This window comes from Zonotrichia leucophrys, chromosome Z (genome assembly GCF_028769735.1).
Source record: "Zonotrichia leucophrys gambelii isolate GWCS_2022_RI chromosome Z, RI_Zleu_2.0, whole genome shotgun sequence".
NCBI lineage: Eukaryota > Metazoa > Chordata > Aves > Passeriformes > Passerellidae > Zonotrichia > Zonotrichia leucophrys.
The window spans coordinates 49661816-49683335 of NC_088200.1; the positions used below are offsets into that span (position 1 = coordinate 49661816).

Genomic DNA, 21520 nt, shown 5'->3' on the forward strand with positions numbered 1-21520 from the left:
CTGACAGTAACTAGAATAAAAAATCATTTAAATATGAAAAGCATCTTGAAGAAAGCAAATGGGCTGTGTAAATTAAATTTTTAATAGAAAGTAATAAAAGAGGTTTAAGTATTGCTTATTGGAAATAAGAAGGGATGATGGTGTGCCTTGGCTAAAAAAAAAATAGTGTTCTCTAGTTTTCTGGTATTTTACTGTGCTTTTGCAGAAAAGGCAATAAACAGTCATAGTCGTATTACCAAAAAAGTCTGAGTTTTCTTCTAGTCTTAAGTTAGTTTTCACTTATGCCTGGAGAGAATAAGAAAAAAGAAATTTGCAATTGCGAATACTGGTAGAATCAACCTTATTTATTTTTCTTGCCCATACCTAATTTCTCTTGAGAAGTTCACGGCTGTTAAAGTTGGTTTATCTTAGGCTTTTGCACCAATACAGTCTTGGGAGACTTATGGATCTAATGCTATCTTTGGAACATATAAGAAAATTGCTCTTGATTAGCCTATGGTGTGTTACATACACTTTTTTTTTTTTGTTTTCCATCTTTCTTGCAAATATGAAATTACACGTGTTACTTGTTCACATGCAGGCTACCTGCAGACGTGTTAAGTAATCATCTAACCATGAAGTTTCAAGGGGTGGTAAACATTATCATGCAAGAGCAACGAATTCGCTAAACACAGTTTTGTCATTTTAATTCTGCCTGCAGTTGCAGGTGGTGTGACTGTGCATTTTAAATACCTTGCTGCAGTGCTTTTAATTCTGTCCTCCCAAAAGTCAGGAATTCAAGTTCAGCAGTATTAAAAACCTCACTATGGTGAGCAAGTAAAGACCTTCCAAGTACACTGAACCTTTCAAGGTATGTTTTTTACCATGACTGGCCTTGCTTGGGAATTCATACAGTATTATGAGAAATGTGGTGTTGTTTAAATAATTTTAGGGAGAGCTATCCAAAGCTGTGTTATAAATACGTACTCTGTTTGTCTGTGTGAGTTCTTGATCATATAGACAGCTTCTTCTTCCTTCACCCCCAACACCCACGTTTGGTATTTTTGGTTGTTTTATTTTCCTTCAAGCTTTCATGTGCTTTCTAAAAGAGATGCAGAGTGTTAGGGTAAAGTTTTGGAATTGAAGAATGGTATTTGCATTGCACTGTGGTTCACAATTTTTAGACTCTTGTTGATTCAGAAAGCAGGAAGAGATATCCAACAGTTTTGAATGTCAGGCTTGTATGGACCTGTTGGAGTCACTAGGGAAACACTTGTGACTTGTCAAAGGAAGGCTACACTGAATCTTACCAGTTTTGGAGGCTGCTCTGACTCTGCTTGGTAACTCACTAGTCAGAGATGCTAAGAGTAAAAAAGTAGCAACCTAACCCTGCTACCTAATGTACTACCTAATGGCTTTATCAGTCGTGAGAGAAAAATGCCTAGGCTAACATGCTGAAGATCTTGATAAGAGAGAACAGAGAGCTGTGCAAATATGTATTTACATTCTGTTAGATGTTCCTCTACCTTTCAGAGTTGAGTGAAAAAGGATTGTTTTTTATTTTTCCAGGAAAATAATTTCCATTGTAAACAGGGAGTATGTAGGCTGAATATACAAATACATATATGTATATATATGGGCATGAATGTATGTGGTTTTGATCATTCAGATATTGGATTTTGGTAGCACTGCTTTTTACAGCTGCAGAGGCTGCCTGTCATCTATCCAAACACTGCAACTACACTGCTCTTCTGTATGGGGAGGAAAGTAAAACACTGAAAAAACCCCCAAACAAACGAACCTGAATGGCAACTAGCTTTTAACCTTCATGGCATTTTTCAGGCTTGACAATCTAAGTTAATCTTCCTAACTAGCCCATGTATTAAAATTGCCAGACTCTGTTGTGAGATTTATAGGATGTGAAAGACATCATGAATATCACAAAGGGGATACTTCCTTTCAAAACTGTCACATTTAAAACCCATGACAGCCATTTTTAATAATCTTATAGTGTAATATTTTTTCCTATGTATCAGAAAGTCATATGGGGGAGGGGAAGGAGAAGTGTGAAAGATGGTTTCATAAGGCTAAAACTAGTGCATGTGAGCTACAAACGTTTTAACTGTGGTACATTGAAATTTCCAGTTTCTGCTTCTTCATGTTTTCTTGATATAAGAAAGAAAATAACATTGCTCCATTACAAGGCATGTGTTAACCTTCCTTTTCATGCAGCAGTAAAATGGTTAAACTGCAAAAGCAGAAGGTGCAAACCCCTGCGGTCCCATTTCCTGTTTTTTGTAGAGCCATGGTGATAAATACTGCAAGTGTATAATTCACTGGTTTTACAACTACTTTATTCACATTTTAGTAGTACATGATAATTAATTAAATTGAGTGGACTATCGGAGCTTTTCAGGGAAAAAGACCTAAGAAGGAACTCAAAATGTTGATGGCAAAGTCCCTGAGCAGGAAACTTGGTTGATTGGTGTCTTTGTGTGCCCTTTTGACTTTTTTCGAAGAATTGAAAATGTAATTTCAATGATGTAATTCAAATTACATCAACTAACTGTTTTTGTGCTGTCTGTGTGCCATGGCCATGTTTTATCAGTCAGCTTGTGGAGAAGTTGGTTGTTCCATGCTTGTCTTTAAGTCCTGGCTTTGATGGTTGCATGGATACTGAAAAGGAAAGTTTCTTAACTGGAAAGCATAGTTGCAAAAATTATACATCTCAACTCACTTTGCCTCCCAGACATGCCTTAAAATGTTTCCTTTTTGGAAATGCACAATAACCTGCAAGCTGCTGATTGCGCAGGCTGCAAGAGCTGTCACCATACAATGCCACTGGTGACAATTGCTGCCGTATAAAATGTGCTGAGAGATTTGCTTCATGAAAAGCACAAGAAGTGCTGATGCTTTTTTGGGTATAACTTGGTCCTGCTTACTTTATTTCTTTCTCTTGGGAAGAATAATGGCTGCTTTGTATTTCCTTTAAAATACAGTGTAATAAAAACTAGAGCTTGCTGATTATTCGGTGCTCTCAATTTAAATGCACAAATCTTTGTAAATCTAAACTCATCAGGAAGAAGATAAAAATGCTTGTCTGATTTTTCTTCTAGCCAGGCTCAGTGAGACATGACCAGTACCAGAGCAGGTGTGTTAGGGGTGTGCTGAAACTCCAATCTGTCCTTCTAGCTTTCCAGATTAGTCCTTCTGTGTTGTGGGGATTTTTAAGTGTTTGTTTTTTTGCTCCCCATTTTCTCTCTTTACAGATGTTGAGGATGTCATTTGCTCTGCTGGAATTATGTGTACTGAACAGAAGTTGGCCCCTTTAGCCTAGGAAGGGGAGGCTGACACTGTTGTTTCATGAGAGCTTTGTTCAAAGCTGAGGCTGCATGCAGTGTTGGTGGTTGAAAGGATGAGTATCTCTTTCCTCTGCTGTGTTTCTCTGTAGGCTGTTTTGTTTCAGGGTTGTTTTTTGGGGTTTTTTTTAGTGCCGCTGTCAAAGGGGAAAAATACCTACCTTATATATAATTTATGGCAGGTGTACACTCTCGGATCAGCTGAAAGCACTGTGAAAGCTCAGCCTGCATGGAGTTGTGATTGCCTCCATAAATCTACTTTGAGTTAAATATGCAGGAGGGACCAAGATAAAGAGTCACTTTGCCACAAAGACAGAAGAGCATAAACTGACAACAAGGAAGTATAAGCTGGAAATTAGGAGAACTATGGGAGATGCAATAGCTGTTGAAGTAATCGTCACAAATGGTTGTTGCAGTTAGTCAGAGGTATTCAAAACTGGACCAGTTTTTGGAGGAGATTGTGTGTTTCTCATGAGACCCTGGCTTAATGTCCAGTTGTTTTTCTGTTTTTAACTGGCTTGGTTAGAATACCTGTGCAACTTGTTGATACAATTTTATATTCTGAACAAATGATGCCAGTTAAAGCAGTGGCTCAGCACTTTGTGTCCTGGATGGTAGTGGTTTTGAAGGATCTCTGCCTCAAATAAAAGTGTTTCTCAAACTCTGTTTTGTCCCCCTTGCATGAAGATAGGTGACACAAAGAAGGGATATGCGCTAAACCTGAACAGCATTCATTGACTTGCCCTGCAGTATAACAGGTCATATTTAACTCTGATGAGTAAGTGGCTGAGATGGGTGAAGTTGAGAAAAGTGCCCACAAAGCCTAAAGATCTTCAAGCCTTTACTGTTTAGTTGCTTGTCTACCTTAAGCAGTCAACTTTGGCATAATGTGAAATTTTGCAGAACTAGGTACAAAGGCCAGTGCCAAGGAGTCTAATACAGGTGATGTTACTAAACTCTGAGATCTTGTCTAGGAGGTGACACAGGAGGAGTGGAGCCTGCACATTTTGGTTAGTTGCTGGATGACATTTCTGTTGGTTTTGGTACAGTTATGGAACAGATTAATGACAGAGATGAATTGTCAGGGCAGGAATCTCTCCATATCCTTGTAAACCTTGGTATGTCCTTCTTCACATGTTACTTGCAGGTCTTGTTCCTCCATTTGAAAGAGATGACTGCTGTCCTTTTCTAAAGTGAATAAGAGATGCTAAGCTAAAGTGGTGAAGCTGTGAGATGAAGCTGCTTGAGAGAGAATATTTAAGACTTCAGTACATTTGACCTTGTACCACTATGCTTGGAGTGGTATGATATTATTAATACGCTGCAAAAATTAAAATGGTTGGTGAAACAAACTTTTGAAACTATATTTACATTTGCAATTTTCACAGATGGCTCTGCAGGCTGGAGTTGTAAGGCTTCCTGCCTCAAGGAAAATGACCTTATGGGACCTGTTGAAATGAACCAGTATGAACAAGGAATCTAAATTGTATAAAGATAGAGCTTGTGAAATTAAAAGAAAGAATTACATGATACTGGAAGAGGAGAAGGCTGATAAGGATACAGTCATTGATGATATTTTGGATCAGTTTAAACACTGTCTTTCAAAGTTTCCAGGCATATTATAGTCCTTGAGGATGTTGTCCTGTTTTATTAAAAGTGAGGTGTTGTTAGCATGCTGGGGTTTTGCGGGTTTTTTTGGTTGTGGCACAGGTTGATGTTGGAGGGAATATCTTGTAATGAGTACTTTTCCCTCAGTTCCAGAACAACTTACATGGTTTACAGCAGTGCTGTAAGACACTACAGTAATACACATGGTGGCCTGCAGCCTTACTCTCTTGGTATCAGAAGTTTAATTTCCTTCCCCTTCTTCCTTCCTGTTTGTGCAAGCTGATGTGCCAATCCATTTTTGCTTCCAGAGGCAGGGGTGCTGAGGAGGAAGCGTGGCTGTGGGGCTGACCCTGGTGTGCCCCTGGTGTGCCGCTCTTCTAGACCAAACCTCCCCCAGTGCCATCTGCCTGCAGGTGCAAGTCTCTGTTTGTTATGAAGCTCAGGTGGTCTTCTATGTGTTTAACAGAAAGAACAACTGGGTGATCATGAGCTTATGGGGATCTGTAAGCTTTATCCAAAGCTGGAGATTTCACAGTGTGAATTATAATCATTTACATACTGATTGAAATTACAGTTTGAGATTTTTTTTTTTTCTGAATTATACCAAGTAGTGAGGTTTTGGAAAGGATGAAAATTACTTGGGGCAATAGCATTTGTCTGTGCATTTCTTGCCTAAACAGGAGGCTAAGAGCCTGTAACTGAACCAATGTACTGGAAATATTTTATTTCCACTATGTATTTATTTGTGAGCTATCAGTGGTATGCTTTTAAGTTTACACGAGTTACTTGGAGTCCTGCTTTCTGCCTGGTATGTAAATTGGCTTCTGGACTCTTATACCTTTCCTCAGTCTTCTCTCAAGTGTCAGTGGTTGTTTTAGCTTTGAGATACTGGCTAGGTGTGCCTGTAGAAGTATGCACTTAAGAGTGCCTGCTCCTATGCCATGGGAACTGATAGCAGAGGGACATTTTCCCCTGACCACAGTCTGTTGGACTAGTGCTCTGAAGTTGTAAACACTTATGGGACAGAGAAAGGCTGTTCATTTTTTGGAAACTGGCGCTTTTAACTGTCTTGTGCTTATGAAGAAGTGGTGTGGAGACTCATCTCTTCCCTCCTATTCTTTCTGTTTGCTGAAGTTTTTAGAGAAGAGAATTGAACTTCACTGCTGATATGGTATTTTGTAATCCTGTATTTCTAAAGGAGACTAAGAAAACTAATGCATAAATTTTCAAATCATGTCTATCCTTTGTGGTGGCTGTTATTTGGCACTGTGCTTACTCTGCCTAGCTATGTAAAAGCTAGGCAAAAAGGTATAATTAAGTGCAGCTAAATTCTGTGCTAACTGATAATGTTTTATTCTGACATCGTTTACAATTAAGTTATTCTGCCATGTTAAATCATTCTGTCAGGTTTAGTGGGTGACAAGGTGTGTGGCTGCTGTGAGAAGCTGCTAGAAGTTTCCCACCATGTCCAGCAGAGCCCATCCCTGATGGCTCTGAAGATGAACATGCTGCTGGCTAAAACTGAGCAAATTGAAGATCTGTGATGACATATTTAAGAAGAAAATGAGATCAAAGTGGGGCACAGGTCTGGGGTTTTTTCCTCTAGCCAGAGGAGGAGGTGAGAACACATGACGGAAACAACATGGAGGCACCAAGGTCAGTGGAAAAGGATGGCAGGAGGTGCTCCATGCACTGGAGCTGAAATTCCTCTGCAGCCCCTGGTGCAGACCATGGTGAAGCAGCTGTGCCCCTGCAGCGCGTGGGAATCCATGGGGATGCAGAGATCCACCCACAGCCCGTGGGGGATGCAGAGATCCACCCACAGCCCTTTGGGATCCATGGGGATTCAGAGATCCACCCACAGCCCTTTGGGATCCATGGGGATGCAGAGATCCACCCACAGCCCATGGGGATCCATGGAGGATGCAGAGATCCACCCACAGCCCATGGGGATCCATGGGGGATGCAGAGATCCACCCACAGCCCACAGGGGATGCAGAGATTCACCCACAGCCCGTGGGGATCCATGGGGGATGCAGAGATCCACCCACAGCCTGTGGGGGTCCATGGGGGATGCAGAGATCCACCCACAGCCCGTGGGGATCCATGGGGATGCAGAGATCCACCCTCAGCCCTTTGGGATCCATGGGGATACAGAGATCCACCCACGGCACACAAGGGATCCATGGGGATGCAGAGATCCACCCACAGCCCATGGGGATCCATGGGGGATGCAGAGATCCACCCACAGCCCATGGGGATCCATGGGGGATGCAGAGATCCACCCACAGCCCGTGGGGATCCATGGGGATGCGGAGATCCACCCTCAGCCCGTGGGGGAGGTGTTCAGGCTGAAGGGGGTGGATGCCTGGAGGAGGCTGTGATCCAGTGGGAGACCTGGTGGAGAGAGAGGGCCGTGCTTCCAGGCTGGAGCAGCCTGTCCTTGGAGGGCTGCACCCCATGGAAAGAGAGGCCCGTGTCACAGCAGTTTTGGAGCACTGCGTGCCCATGGGAGGGACTCAATTCCTGCAGTTTTGGGAGGACTGCTGCTCATGACAGTGGACCCATGCTGGAGTAGTTTATGGAGAACTGTCTCCTGTGGGAGGAAGCCCACGTCTCACAGGGGAAGGACCCTTCTCCCAGAGCAGCAGAAGAAAACCTTGGGTGGTGAACTGACCGAAGCCCCCACACCCAGTCTCCCTGCTCTGTTGGTGGGAAGGAGGGGTTGGCTCTGTGAGGGAAGAAGAAGTGTTTTAAGGGCTTATTTTACTTCTCATTATCCTCCTCTGATTTTTTTGGTAATAAATTCACTTTGTACCTCTAAGTTGAGCCTGTTTTTCCCTTGGAGGGTTTTCTCATGAAGCCTTGGTTAATTTTTTTCTCTCCTCCGCCCAGCTGTGGCTGGAAAGGGTGACTTTTGTGGGTGCCTGGTGTTTGGCCAGTGTCAAACCATAACATGGCTTTTGTCCACCAAGGAAAATAATACTACTGTGGATCTTACTTGGGTCCTACAACTTTGAGGCCAAGAACTCAACATTGATTAACTCTGTCAACAAGACTGGGAGTTTATTATTGTATAAGGCAAAAAAAATATATGAAAGTCTTGAATGGTAACAGATTTTATCTTTCAATACCTCTCTTCTTGCTGACTTGGACTCTTTTGTTAGGACACTTGGGTCCTGTTACCTTTAAGGTGATGCAGATGTAATCCTAAATATAGATACTTCAAATTCTCTCCTTCAGCTTTCTCTTTCTTTTAGGGATTTAGTTTTGTTTGCTTTGTGTTTGAGTATGTGTTTTTGTTTTGTTGTGGTTTTTATTCCTTGCAAACGCAGACTTCAAACATTTTGGTATGGGAGTGTTGATTTTGTTGGTATATTATCTGTCTGGCAATATTTTCTTATCTTCATGAGCGGGACCATCTGCGTAGAATTGCCGTTTATTCCCTGGTTAAGGAAAGCACGTCAGGGAATGGCTCAGTCCTTATATCTCATCTTTTCTCATGGTTTTTTATTTGAAAGGGCCTTCTGATACTATTTACTTCACATTCTTGTCTGAAAGGAGGATATCGCTTTTCCTGGCTTTGCTGCCAGTTCTAACATTAGCTGAAGAACAAACCATTCCAGATTCTATCTTGCAAAGCTGGTCTACTTCTGCTGCCTCTTTTGTTCCTCTAGAAAGAAACCTTCACATTACTGTTCCTCATAAGGGTGTGTTAGCTCCTGGTTGGTGTTGCTCTGCCTGCCTGCGAGCCCCCCGGCGTGGCTAAGCCAGCCTAGCGCCAGGGTCAGAGGATGGGATGGTGCTGTTCCTCACCCTCCTGTTCCTCACTGAGCAGCATTCTCCCGCCCTAGTGCTGGCACCATCCTGAGCACAGCCTGGGAGCGGGAGGGGATTACAGATTGAGCTCTCTGAACTGGGTCAGTACGGGCATGTCAGACGAGGATCAGTGCCAGCCAGCAGCACAGCATAGGAATGCAGGGCCTGTGGGATGGGGAAGCCTCTGTTTGTGACAGGTACTGGTTCAGCCCACTACAGCATGCTGAAAGGCCTGCTCCGATGTGCTGTGCCTCAGAGCTGTGCAGGTCTGGCCAGCCAAGGCCCTGTGGAAGAGCTGCTCTGAGCTGGGGAGCAAAAACTGACTGTGATTAACCATGGACAATGAGACTGGTGACAGCACAGTCTGAGTATGTTTTTCTGTAGCAGCAGCCATAGGCTAGCCAGACAAGCCCTCCTTTGCACAGAGATTAGAGAAGACAACTTGGAATTCATTTTTTTTTAAGGTTTTTGAGGTTTTTTTAATGTTCTAAATTCTGAAGTGCTCAAGCTCATCTACAGACTTGAATAGCTGTGAATCTGTGAATAAAAGCTGAAGATCTGGGGAAGCGGACAATTACTTGATTTTAATTAGTGGCTCATAAAACCATAATGTATATGGGAGTTACTAAGGCCCATAGCATGAGAGCATTGTGTGTGTGACACAAACTGCTTTGTTTGTAATGCCATGTCATCTTAAAAAGCTGCCTTTAAGTCATGGAAAAGCATCACTGGCTTAAGTGATGTGTTTATAGCTCAGTGAGTTTCTTACATATTTAACTAACATCAGGTTAATAACTGGAGGAGAAAATCCAGAATTTTTCTACACAAAAAATTACTCCACCATCTTCTGTGGAACATAAGTAGGTTGTTTCTCCTTATGCTCTAATACTAAAAGGTTAGTAATGCACCTGTGTATTTTAGTGATTCTTCATACCTGGTAGAAGTAGAAAGTAACCAAACTTTACATAATTTCCCACCTTTCAACTTCTAGACCTATATAATTTCATAACCTGCTTGGGGCTTTGCAGTCCATCCTCACTTCTGCTCCTAGTGATTAGGTTTCATCATTTGTCTAGCAAGCGTTTGAATGATCGATACTCTATGACTGCATTAAATGGGTTTTTCAATTATACTGAAAAAACCATTTTCTTACATTAGCACTGTTTAATGTATTTAGCAGGTACAGCTGTGCTGTAAAGGTGATGAATTTCTGTGTTTTTGTTTGTGGCTATTGAACGTAAAAACCTCCTGGAGTAAAAATCTCCATAGGAATGATGCTTATAGGCACAGTGTTATTGCTCATAAGGATGGTAGGTCATATACCACTAAATAGGGAATTTCTGAAAATGTGAAAGGAAGAAAGTCTGTTCATTGTGATGAAAGAGTGGATCACACAAGTGAGGTCTGATAAGAATTATCACTAGACTTTTCTTTCCCAAGCGGAAGGACAAACACCGATTCAGGCATGCTTCAAAACTCATTGCTGAAAAGAGAAGCGCGTAACTCAAAACACTAGTTATGAAATAGCAGCAAGAACAGCCTTTAGCACCACCAAAATCAAATGTTTGTTCTGCTCATATGTTCTAATATTCACACCAGTCTCCTGGTTTAAGATTTTCTGAGCTAGTGATAACTGAGCTTTTATGATCAGTTCCGAGTCAGACTTATGTCATGTGTCTTTAAACATTTCGCTAGATTAACTTACGATTTAATGTTAATTGCTGAGTTAGTTTACAAATTTCGTAAAAAGCCCAAAAGAAGGGGAAAATGAAGTATTAAATAACAGTAAAAGCATTTAGACTAAAGTACTCACAAGGTATATAAAGTTCTGTATTTATATGGCAGTACGTAGGCATTGATTCTTAAAGTAGCTGTATGTGTACATGTACTTTTTAATACTATGAACGGCAGTTGCTTGAAAATCTGTCTTTCTTTGCATCTTTTCCTTTTCCTTTTCCTTTTCCTTTTCCTTTTCCTTTTCCTTTTCCTTTTCCTTTTCCTTTTCCTTTTCCTTTTCCTTTTCCTTTTCCTTTTCCTTTTCCTTTTCCTTTTCCTTTTCCTTTTCCTTTTCCTTTTCCTTTTCCTTTTCCTTTTCCTTTTCCTTTTCCTTTTCCTTTTCCTTTTCCTTTTCCTTTTCCTTTTTTTTTTGGATTTTCCTGTATGTTATAGCTGTAGCTATTACTTCAATTACTTACAAGTGTGAGTACTCCACTTTTTGTAGTGCAAGATAATTTCTGAAAATACTTTAGCAGATGTGCATGTATTCAGACCAAACAACTTTCTACAAAAGTTCTACAAGTTTCCAGCCCAGGCATCATTAATAGGAAATGGGTGATATACAGCTGCCTTGGTAGTTTTATAGCCATACACATTCTTCCAGCTTGTGCACTAAATACCATTACATTAAAGCTGGACTTTACAGCTGTGTTTTAAACTCCTTTGTCTATGAGTAGACTTTTGTTAAAAGTATTTTCTCCAGTACTTTCTAGCTCTTCACACTCTGTAGTTTGATAATTATTTAAATATTTTGTTAAAGCATTTGAGGCATAGGGGCATCTCGCATTTTCACTTTTGTGTTCTTCTTACTATCTTCAAGTTTTACCCATTATCCTACCTGTGTTTAAACTGAGTTCACTCCCATACTGGTTGTGTTCATTTTACATTTGTCATGTCACCACATTCAGTGAATTATTATTGTTCCCACTGTAACTGCAAATAAGCAGTTCCAAATTCCTCTAGAACAGGTCAGTTCTTTTAGCAATGCACGTGTCAAAGGTTAGTGACTCAGAAGTGTCGCTTGGGAGAGAACCACAGAATACCAAGATTCACTCAATCTAACATGACATTTCTTTTTGTGGAAGTGGGAAAGACAACGCTGCTGTGAAAGTGCAGTGCAGCCCTGCTTTTGTCCGTATATGAGAAAGCAAAGAGCTCTTGAGCTTTGCAGTATTGCTTAGTGTCATATTAAAAGAAAAATTTTAAAAAAAAATTGAACATATCACAGAGAAGACTGTATGTACTAACTCAACTTCTCTGTCTGTATCATGCCTCTGCATTTATGTCACCTGAGCTATATTACATTAAACTCTAAAGTGAAATGTAATCCTATGGTAAAATGAATTCTCAGGAAGGAACTAAGAAAAAATTATTATCTCCTGAGCAGTGAAAGGTTTTACTGCACCTGAAGTGTGGAAGTTACAGCCATTAGATATTATGCTTTTGCGTACAAAGTAATAGCCAACAGCTGTTTTTTTTTTCCTTTTTTTTAACCCTCCTTTCCCTCAATAATGTAATTGCTCTTCCTACTAGGCAGTAACTGGATTGGACAACATAAAAATAGTGTCTGACCACTACTCAGTCTTTAGTAGGGGGTTTCGGCAATGTTGGTAACTTGCATTTCTTGTCTTGTCTACTGGCACAGTGACAAGTATGCATGTTTGGTGTTACCCAGACTGTACAAGTGAGTGCTGGATAGACAATATGAAACTGGAGACAGAGCTGAATTGTTTATATACACACAGGAAGGAGGGAGGGTTTTGTCTCTGCCTGTCTAGTGTTTGCCTCTCACCCACCTATTCAACATGTTGTTTGTTCAAAGCGCTAGAAGAAGCAGGAAAGAGAATTTAATTTTTGGCTACTTTCAGAAGAATAATTCTGTCAATTTCTTGCAGCCATGGGTAAAGCTGTTAGTGTGTATCTGTTTTGTATTTGCAGTAATCCATGGGTTTCCAGGAGAACAGAATCATCAAACCTTCAGTAATGCTTCCAGCTTTTTCAGTGTGCCTTTTCTTCTGAACATCTGCTGCCAACATAGAGCCAGAGCACTTTACTCATTCAAATTTGCATTCCAAAACCCAAATGTGAATATAAGAAAAAGAATCTGACATCAGAATTCCTGCTTATGCAAAAGAATCTGGTTGGGTTTTTTTCCTAAGAATTACAGAACTCTGTAAAAGCGTGTAATATCTCTTTGTTCTGGTTAAAAGTAACAAAAATCTACTTATTTGCCTGACAACTAAGCCATTGTCAAAAGTGTAATTTAGAATGAACAAGACAGTGCTGGTGAGCACATTGATGTGAAGAAGTTCCTTTTTATTTCTGTGTACAGCTTATGACTTGGAACACTTTTTCTATTTGTACACAGATGCCAGGTTTTCAGTGCCAAGAATGTTCTTTCATACACTACAAAGTTCTAGCAACTGTGCAACTCCTCTTTCTGGCAAGGGCTTTGTATGTGCTTTAGAGTTAAATCCTTCTACTTCTTTTCTGCTTCATCTCCTGCTCATGCTTTCATTCCTTGACCTTCAGTTGCACTAAACTAATTTTCAAGAGCACGGTTTGACCTAATTGCTTAGCAGAGTATGATCATAGAGAAACTCATATATTGTCTGATAACCCTGTGGTCATAACTTGTTTAAAGTCATGTGCTCCTTTGAAAGAAGACCACATTGATTGCAGGGAGGGCTGTGTGCTGGTGCTGTCTGTGGAGGATTTAGTAGCTGCAAGATCTTTCCTTTCTCTTTCTTTTTAGTCTAAAATACTATTGCCATGCCACCTTTTCTTCTGGAGAAACCCTGTCCTTCATGCTGCACACCACTTCAGAAAGACAAACTCTTGAATCTGTGCCTGTGTTTCTGCACATTATTTTTTATAAGGCTTATGTGCCGGCGTGATGCAAATTTGCAATGCTGTCATGATTTGGAAGCAGGTAACTAATAAGAGGTCATAAGTCAAAGTAAAACTAGAGATGCAATGACAGCTATTAACCCCCGTGTTCTGAAAAGGTTTTAAGCACAGCAGCAAGCAAATGTAGGAGGAAGAGAGGGAGCATGATTGCCTCATGTCAGCAGTGCCTTCCTTAGCTGCACCTTGCTGCAAACCTTCTGGTGCCTTTTCAGTACTGGTGGTACTTTATGTCTAGCTCATCACGGCCATCTCTATAAAAAACTTGAAGGTGTATTGTGCTGCAGAGTGAAGCTTTCATCTACTGAAGCCTGTGTTACCTACCCTTGCTCACTGTGTTGATGAATGTGGGGCTGCTCTGTAACAGGGCTACCCTGTGGAGTCCCTTTTAATGCACTTCTGGTTTAAGCTTTGTGTAATGGTAACGTAAATGAGAGAGCCAAGTGAAGGAATGTTTTCTCTCTCTCCTTTGCAAGGCAGATGGAAATTGCTTTCAATTTCCTTGTGTATGTCTATCTGTACTAAAACAAGCCACAGATTAAGTGGAGGCACAGGAGTTTTGCAAGCTTATGGAGTAGCCTAGTGACAGGAAAATTCACTTGCCAAAATAAGACTTTTATTATCAAGTAGGAAGTGTTTTAGGATTATTAAAGTGGATGATCTGCGATGTAGGGTGCAAGGAAGAACGTCATCGTTTCTGAGCTGCTGTTGGATTCATTTGCTAAAGTAAATAATTTTGAGATATTAATTTTTTTTTTTTTTGCAAGAACAATTGTGCCTCTGTAGGAGATTTTATTGCTTGAATTGTGCAGAGTTCAAAGTAGGAGCTTTGAATTGTATTGAGTTGTACTTGACTTGTAGCACTTAGTAGTATCCTTTATGCTGTCACCATGACTGATTTTTGCAGGGAAAAAGAAAGCTGAGCAGGAGAGCTCTTCTGACTGTCTCTTTCATTTGAAAAGTAGTAAGCAAACTATAATTTTTTTTTTGTTTATGTGTTCCACTATTAGACAGTTTTTCTGTCTTTTTTGTAACTTGTTTTTTAAAAAGTTAGGGACGATAGGGTGATGCACTTTAAGTGTCATGTGTGTACTGCATGCTGTGTGTTGCCAAGGATGTCTTTTCAAATTAATATTATTCATTTTATACAATGCTGTTGGTCTGTAATTTATGCCGTAAGGTTTACAGCCCGTGGCCCTTGAGCATACAACATTAAATACTCTTGTAGCTGGTCTTTTAGGAGCAATGAGAGGGTAAAAGCAAGTGGGTATATATTTGTAAGGCAGATGACTCCCTTTTTTTCTTAAAAATAGAGGTGGAGGGGATGAGGACTGTGTGCCATTTTGTAGAGACATGCAGAATGTATGGTAGTTGTGTTTCTGTGCTTGGTTTTTCATCAATTTTTACCATACATGTACTGTTATTGGTATATTTTGGGAGGTCTAGTGTTTAGTCAGCTGCACAAAATTACTTGATAATGAAGTTCTGTTCCTTCACCCAATTCTCTTGCTTGTTTGGAAGGACTATGAATTTTTAAACTGCTTTTAACATTTAAACACAACTTTCTTCTATCTGCTAAGCAGTGTTATCTTTAATACTGTTTATGGCTGGTGGTTTTTCATTCTCAAGAATGACAAGTAGCTGGCATAAAGAAAAAGAAGGATCTTTTGAAACAATTTCCTAGTTCATTTGGACCTGAAACTCTGGAAAAAGCAAGATAACGTGATATCTATTGAACTGATAATTGAATCCACCCTCAAGGGAAAGGGGTGAGCTTTATGGATATGGTTGCTACCACCTTGTTGTAGTTACCAAATGTGCATGAGAGTGTTTGAGTTGCATGTAGCTGCATGGAGGTAGGTACTGCACATTTCTCAGATACACAACGTAGCCTTATGCTGGCATGAGAGCAGGTTTGCTCTGGCTTTACTATAGGTATTCATAATGGCTTTTCCTTGTGTAGTGTGGAGCAGGGGGCTTGCTTTAACCAAAGCAAAGAGCTGCAAGTTTCAGGTCTGCTGCCTGGAGTGCTGGTATTCACCTTATCTTTTCAGTAGATTCCTGTATTTCAAGATTGCACAGGGAAGAAATGGGTTAATCTTTGTAAAGCTCAGACTAGGTTGTTAAGCACATTTGACAGCTTGTTTGTGTGTAACTTTTTAAAAATCAATTGTGTTCTCTACCCATTGTTCTTCCTTCTCTTTCTTCCTCCTTGTATTAAGGTTCAGTTTTTTCTATACACCATCAGAAGCAACACATCGCTGCCTTCTGGTCTGCCTTGGATGTTATCTTTGCTTACATTTGCTTTTTGCCCTCTGCACTTTGGCAGCTATTCAATGTCAACATGATATTCACTTCCTGATGCCTGTTGGATATTTTCCTTGCCTTTATCTCCAAGTGTCAAAATGCACCATGCTGTCCTTAATCACTCAATAAACAGACAGGAGCTGAGATTTTCCAGGATGTTAAAAGGTTGACAACATCTTCAGATTTAGTCTGAAATAATCTCTTCTGCCTGTGTTGTGCTTTTAGCCTATTATTTTCTTCCTCAGAAAGCTGACTCATTTAGTGACAAGCACAACTTGGTACACAGTGAATTCCTGTCAACTGAGTTTTTTGGTTGCCTAAAGTTTTGTTTTCTTAAAGTTGGTATAGCTGTTTTAACCAAAAGGTATTGGAATATTAAAAAAATCCAACTTCCCCAACACCTCAGCTTAAAAATCAATCACAAGACAATAGTGCAGCTAGGATCATTGTCATCAGAAGAAATATTACAGGGAAACCTTATGTATATTAATTTTTAAATTGCTAATAATTATTTCCCTTGGTTATTCATAATTAAGTGATAGAAAATTTATTTTCTCTTTAAACAATTAGAATTTTTGTTCTGAAAATTGGGCAGTAACTGTTTTTGTACAGGGTAGGAAGCTGCTGAAAAAAGAAATAGTGCCAATATCTTAGCATTTTTCAGATTCATCTGCATTTCATATTTTTTGCATACTTTGAGAGGTCTCTAAAGGTCAATTTACAGTCTCTTCTTTGCCCTTTGCAGTTGCTGCATTGCTTTTAAGCAACACAGTTTTAGGTGTTTGGAATGAGCATTCCATTGTGGTTCTGGTTGGAGGAGGTCACTCTGCTTCTGTCTGAAAAACTATTTCAGAGACAGAACTATAAAGTGGCCTGTTGATCTGATCATAATGAAGCAACTGTTGAATTAATCACTTTTTTCCTTTGGAGACACCAAAGTTGGTCCTGCATACAACATCACTATTGTCTGTACAAGCCTTTCTGCTGAAGTTCCCAAGCATTTAAGCTGCACATCAATACTCTTCTGGGATTAGAAGGTGATGTAATAAAGGAGTATCTTTATTGTATTATGCATTTCTGTTGAATTTCAAGTTACAGGGGCAGTTATGCAGTTTGACTATTCTGCTCACTTGACAAGGCCTTCACAACCACTGCATGATGGCCCCATAGCTTTTCTGTGGAATTTGGGTATCACTTGTCAACAGGGAAAGCTGACGAAAATATTTGGAGTTGACTTTGTACTTTTTGACATAGATGGTTTGGTGCTACTGCTGTAAAGTTAATGTAACAAAGTGTAATGTTTTCAATTCTGTCCTCTCAGCTTCATAGCTCAGGGAGCAAATCATCTACAGGGAAAATTTTCTGACCTATTTTGCATATTCTTTCAGTCTTAATTTAAAACCACGAGCTTATATTTGATTTTAGGTGATCCATCTCTGTCCTGTATAAAAAAATCAAATTTGATGTTTCCATAATATTATCCCAAATGTAGTGAACTAGCTATAATTAATTTCAGTTTTGTTTCTTAACCTGAGAGTAATTAATTTTCTGTGGTTGGAAGAAACTGAGCTGCCTAGTTGCAGTGACCATGCACTGGTGGAGTTTGCAGCCCTGAGGGATATGGGTTTGGGTAAATGGTAAAGTTAGGTTGCTGGACTTTAGGAAAGCAGACTTTGTGCTCTTCAGAGAGATAGTCAGGGGGCCCTCCAGGGAAACTGCCCAGAGGATCAAGGGAGTGGCACAGAGATCTCTGAGGAAGTCACCCATAGACCAGAAGAGCTGGCAATCCCCAGGAACAAAAAACTGGGCAAGGAAGGCAAAAGACCAGCACGTCTGAATAAGGTATTGCTGGTCAAACTAAGATTTGAATGAATCAAATGCAAAGGCAGTGGAGACAAGGACAGATGAGCTGGGAAAGGCATAGAGATGAAGTTCAGTTGAGCAGTGATGGGATGAGAAAGGCCAAGTTATACCCTCTCTGATAAACAACACTGGCAAATGGTACAAAGGATGAGGAGAATCCTACAATAAAGATTTTACAAGAGCAGATAGTTGCAGGACAAGGGAGAATGACTTCAGACTGAAAAAGGGTCAGTTTAGATTAGACACTAGACAAAAACTCTTTGCTGTGAGGGTGTTGAGGCACTGGCACAAGTTGCCCAGAGATGTTGTGGGTGCCCCTTCCCTGGAAGTCTTTGAGGCCAGGTTGGATGAGGCTCTGAGCAAGCTGGTCTAGTGGGAGTTATGCATGCCCTTGGTGGCAGCGGGGGACATCCCTGGACATGTGGTAGCACTTTTTGCCATGCCCTGTTTGAACAGGGTTTGGGGTTTTTTAAATCTTTTAAGCTGGGTCATTGAGCATTAATGGTTAGAAGTAAATCTTGGTTTTGTGAGATCAGTTTAAGAAGAGATATGATAACAGGAAGAAGTAGCTGGGCATGCAGAGGCTAAGTAGGGTGTGCACAGATATTTTTGTACGGGCTTCACTTCTAGGCAGACAAGAAACATGTTAGAGGCCCTTTCCAAAAAGCCATGCACTTGCTGCAGGATTGTCACTGTGCTAGCAATCCAGCTGAACAAATGTTTATACACTGAATGATGCTAGTAGGAAAATTAGTTAAACTGAATTGTGAAAAAATACTATTTTGGGAGGACTGTGAGTGGAAAAAATTATAAATTGATGATAAATTGCGTAGAGAAGTCTCATAGGTCTTGATAGTACTATTTTTTACCCTAATTTTATGGACTCTCCTGATTTATTGTAGATATTTGTTTAATGTGTGGCCTACAAAGGCTTTAACTTTGAAGCAGAGCTTAAAATTCAATAGAGTTATGATCATCCCTTCTTTAATTTTTGCAGTTCTGGTAGTATCTCTTTTGTACTACCCTGGAGATATTGCCCGATGTTTATGCCTTCTGCTAGTCACATGGCAGATGGGGAAAAGAGTCCCAGCATTATAGCACACAAAATCATGTGAGGCCAGAAAAAGTGGCTGTTTTGTGGTGGCTATCGAGTTTCCACGTGATTGTCAGTTTCCTGTTGCATCTGCAGAAGACGTTGCTTGTGCTCGCTGTGATTCTGGTGACCCTGTACTTGTGAGAACACTGTGTTTGTGCACAGTCAATGCCAGTGGTTCTTGTCTGCAGCATGCTCACTGTGTGCCACCACCTTTCATGTGGATGCCACTTCAAGCCCTTCTGTCATCTTGTTTTATCTTACTATGTTCCCATCTCTGATAAATTGTGTTCTTGTAGCACACGCTGAAATGGCTGTGTGCAGGGATGTCTTACAGCTGCCTGGAAACTTGCGCCATGCAGCTGCTGCTGGATTGCATCTTCCAAAGGGACCTGGATTTCTGAGGAACCTTTGCTGGGAGGTGTTGATACTCACTGTGGAGTCAATTTACATCTGTATCCCTCTCAACGGTTGTGTCTGGCTGCTTGCAGCAATGCCTGTGCTTACCCTTTTCTCTCTCAAGGGGAAGGCTAGACTCACACACGTATTAGGATTTCAATTTGTTTACTCAAATGGTCTTTGATTCACAGTTTGAGATAAGTGTTCTCTGATGCTGAAGTTTGGTTTGGTTTGTCTTTTTGGTTTTTTTGGGGGGTTTGGGTTTTTTTGTTTCCATGCTTTGAGAAAGCTTTCAAAAAGAGCAGTAAGTGTCTTCATTTGTATGTAGTGAATACATTGAAAATGACAGTGAATTTAAGCCTAAAAGCTGTTTATAAAACAGCTGAGACTCTATGGTGGTGTTGCCAAGACAATAAAAATTAATTCAGAAGCTTTTCTGACTTTTTATGTGATTGTGCAGTTTCAGAAAGGAAGGTGTTGGAGGATTCCCTATTCCCAAATTCTCATGTCAAGCCTACAAGCTGATTTTTGACTGCCAACCCTGCAGTAGTGTACTTGCAGCAGCTGAGCTCAGCTCTCTGCCTGTCACCACCAACACACTATCACTTCTGCCAGCTAGACAGTCTTATGGTTACACTTGGAGTAACACCTGTGCAAACTCATTAATTGCTAGAAAAATTTCACTGATGTCGCTCTAGGAAACAGGAAGAGAGCAGTCTGTATTTTCTGGCAATCTTTTTCAGTTTTGCCTCTGAAAACTGATTTTCCTTCCATTGTTGGCATTCAGCCATGAGGAAGTTGTGAGGCCAAAGCAGCTCTTGCTGCCAGACCTGACCTGTGAGGGGAAGGAAGACTTGAAGAATTGTTGCTCTGCAGATGCAAACTTGGGTGCCCCTACGTTTTCAGGATGTGCTACCAAGATCATGAGTGTCTTCCATTATTTTTTTTGTGGCTGCCAAGGAGTAGCCACATGGTTGTCACAGCTGGTCAGAGTAAACGTACTGCACAGGTTGCCATAACAAAACAGCATTTTCTGCAGTGAGAGACAATCCATCCTGAATCCTGAATTGCATGCCAGCACACTTGCCTTCCTGACATGTTAGGAGGCACTTCCAAGTGCAAGACAGTCAAGGGCAGTTAAACCAAAATATCCTGGGAGCCCAGTTCTACTTTCTTTGGGCTCCAAACTCCCTAACTACAGAACAATGAAGATGATCCCCTGTTGTGGCAGGTGTGTGTCATCTGGCACCGAGGGCAGTGTCTCAGTGGGGCAGCAGTACCTGTGGAGGGCTGGCTATTGCACCGTTGGCTCTTGCCAGCCAAACTCTTCGTTGTGTTCCATGGAGAACGCTGGGCACAGCAGTCCCAGCAGAAGGGAGCGATCCAGAGGTGATACTGGCCCCATCTGCAGCTCATCTCCCCTTCACCAGTAGCTGGGCCTGCCTCAGGACCTCCAGCTCTGCCAGCTGCTTCAGCAGCCCCTGATCAGTGCAAGGAAGAAACAACCATTTTTGGCATCCAGCATCTTGGAACTTGGTGAAGTTGAGCAGCCAGAATAGTTTCAGAAACATGGTAGTGTAGAGGGGTAGCAGGATTCTGGTTTGAGTTTTGCATGCTGAACAAGTGAGAAGTACAAAGTGGCCTTGAGGCAGGTTACTGAGACATCATTAATAGGAGGGAGCCATCCTGCAAAACACTGGGCTGTCTCCTGGCTTCATGGAGCTGAGTTTGAGTGCTGACTTCCTGACAAGTACCTACTGCTGCCTCCTCTAGCTGGGCATGAGATCTTACGGGAGGAGAATCATGAAAATGCTCCCTGGCACACTGTCTCTGGCAGCACAGGTTTTCATACCCAGTATAATAAATCCTTCTTAAAAGATATGTTTCCCTAAAATAAAAAAGGACTATTAAAATTTGTTGTCCTTCATCACACTGTTTTGCAAGGCCATTTGTGGCAAATATACTACCACACTGGTGTCTTTCTGGAAGCTCCTCGTTGACATTTTAATGTGAAAAAGAACAAAACTAAGCTTGTTACCAGGGGAGAGCACATTGTGCTGGCCTCCCTGAGACAATTTGTATTGGACTGGAAAGCTGGTGGCTGGCAGAAGGAAAGGCAGGCTGCTTACAGTGCTGGCACAGGAGGTCTGTGCAGGAAGCAGTCACGAGGCACATTGTCCTCTGACAGTGTTTTTATTAGAGCTGGGCTTCTGTGAAGGAAGAAATAGCAGTCCCTGCTAAGGGAAACCTTCCTCCAGGTAATGTTTCGAGTAGATGAAACTTACACAGATAAATGCTGCTTGATGACAGAAAAAGGAAGGAAATACATAAATGGAATTTGTATTCTTGAAGCCAAGATAAAATGCCCTTGTGAAGTAACAAAAAATTAATAAACATTAGTTACGCCTTT

The 21520-nt window shown here is 41.0% G+C and overlaps 1 protein-coding gene across 1 annotated transcript in view; it reads left to right on the top strand.

Annotated features, from left to right (window-relative positions):
- The window catches only part of DAPK1 (death associated protein kinase 1), an 81837-nt gene that overhangs the window by 692 nt on the left and 59625 nt on the right, over positions 1 to 21520 (top strand). The window lies entirely within an intron of this gene.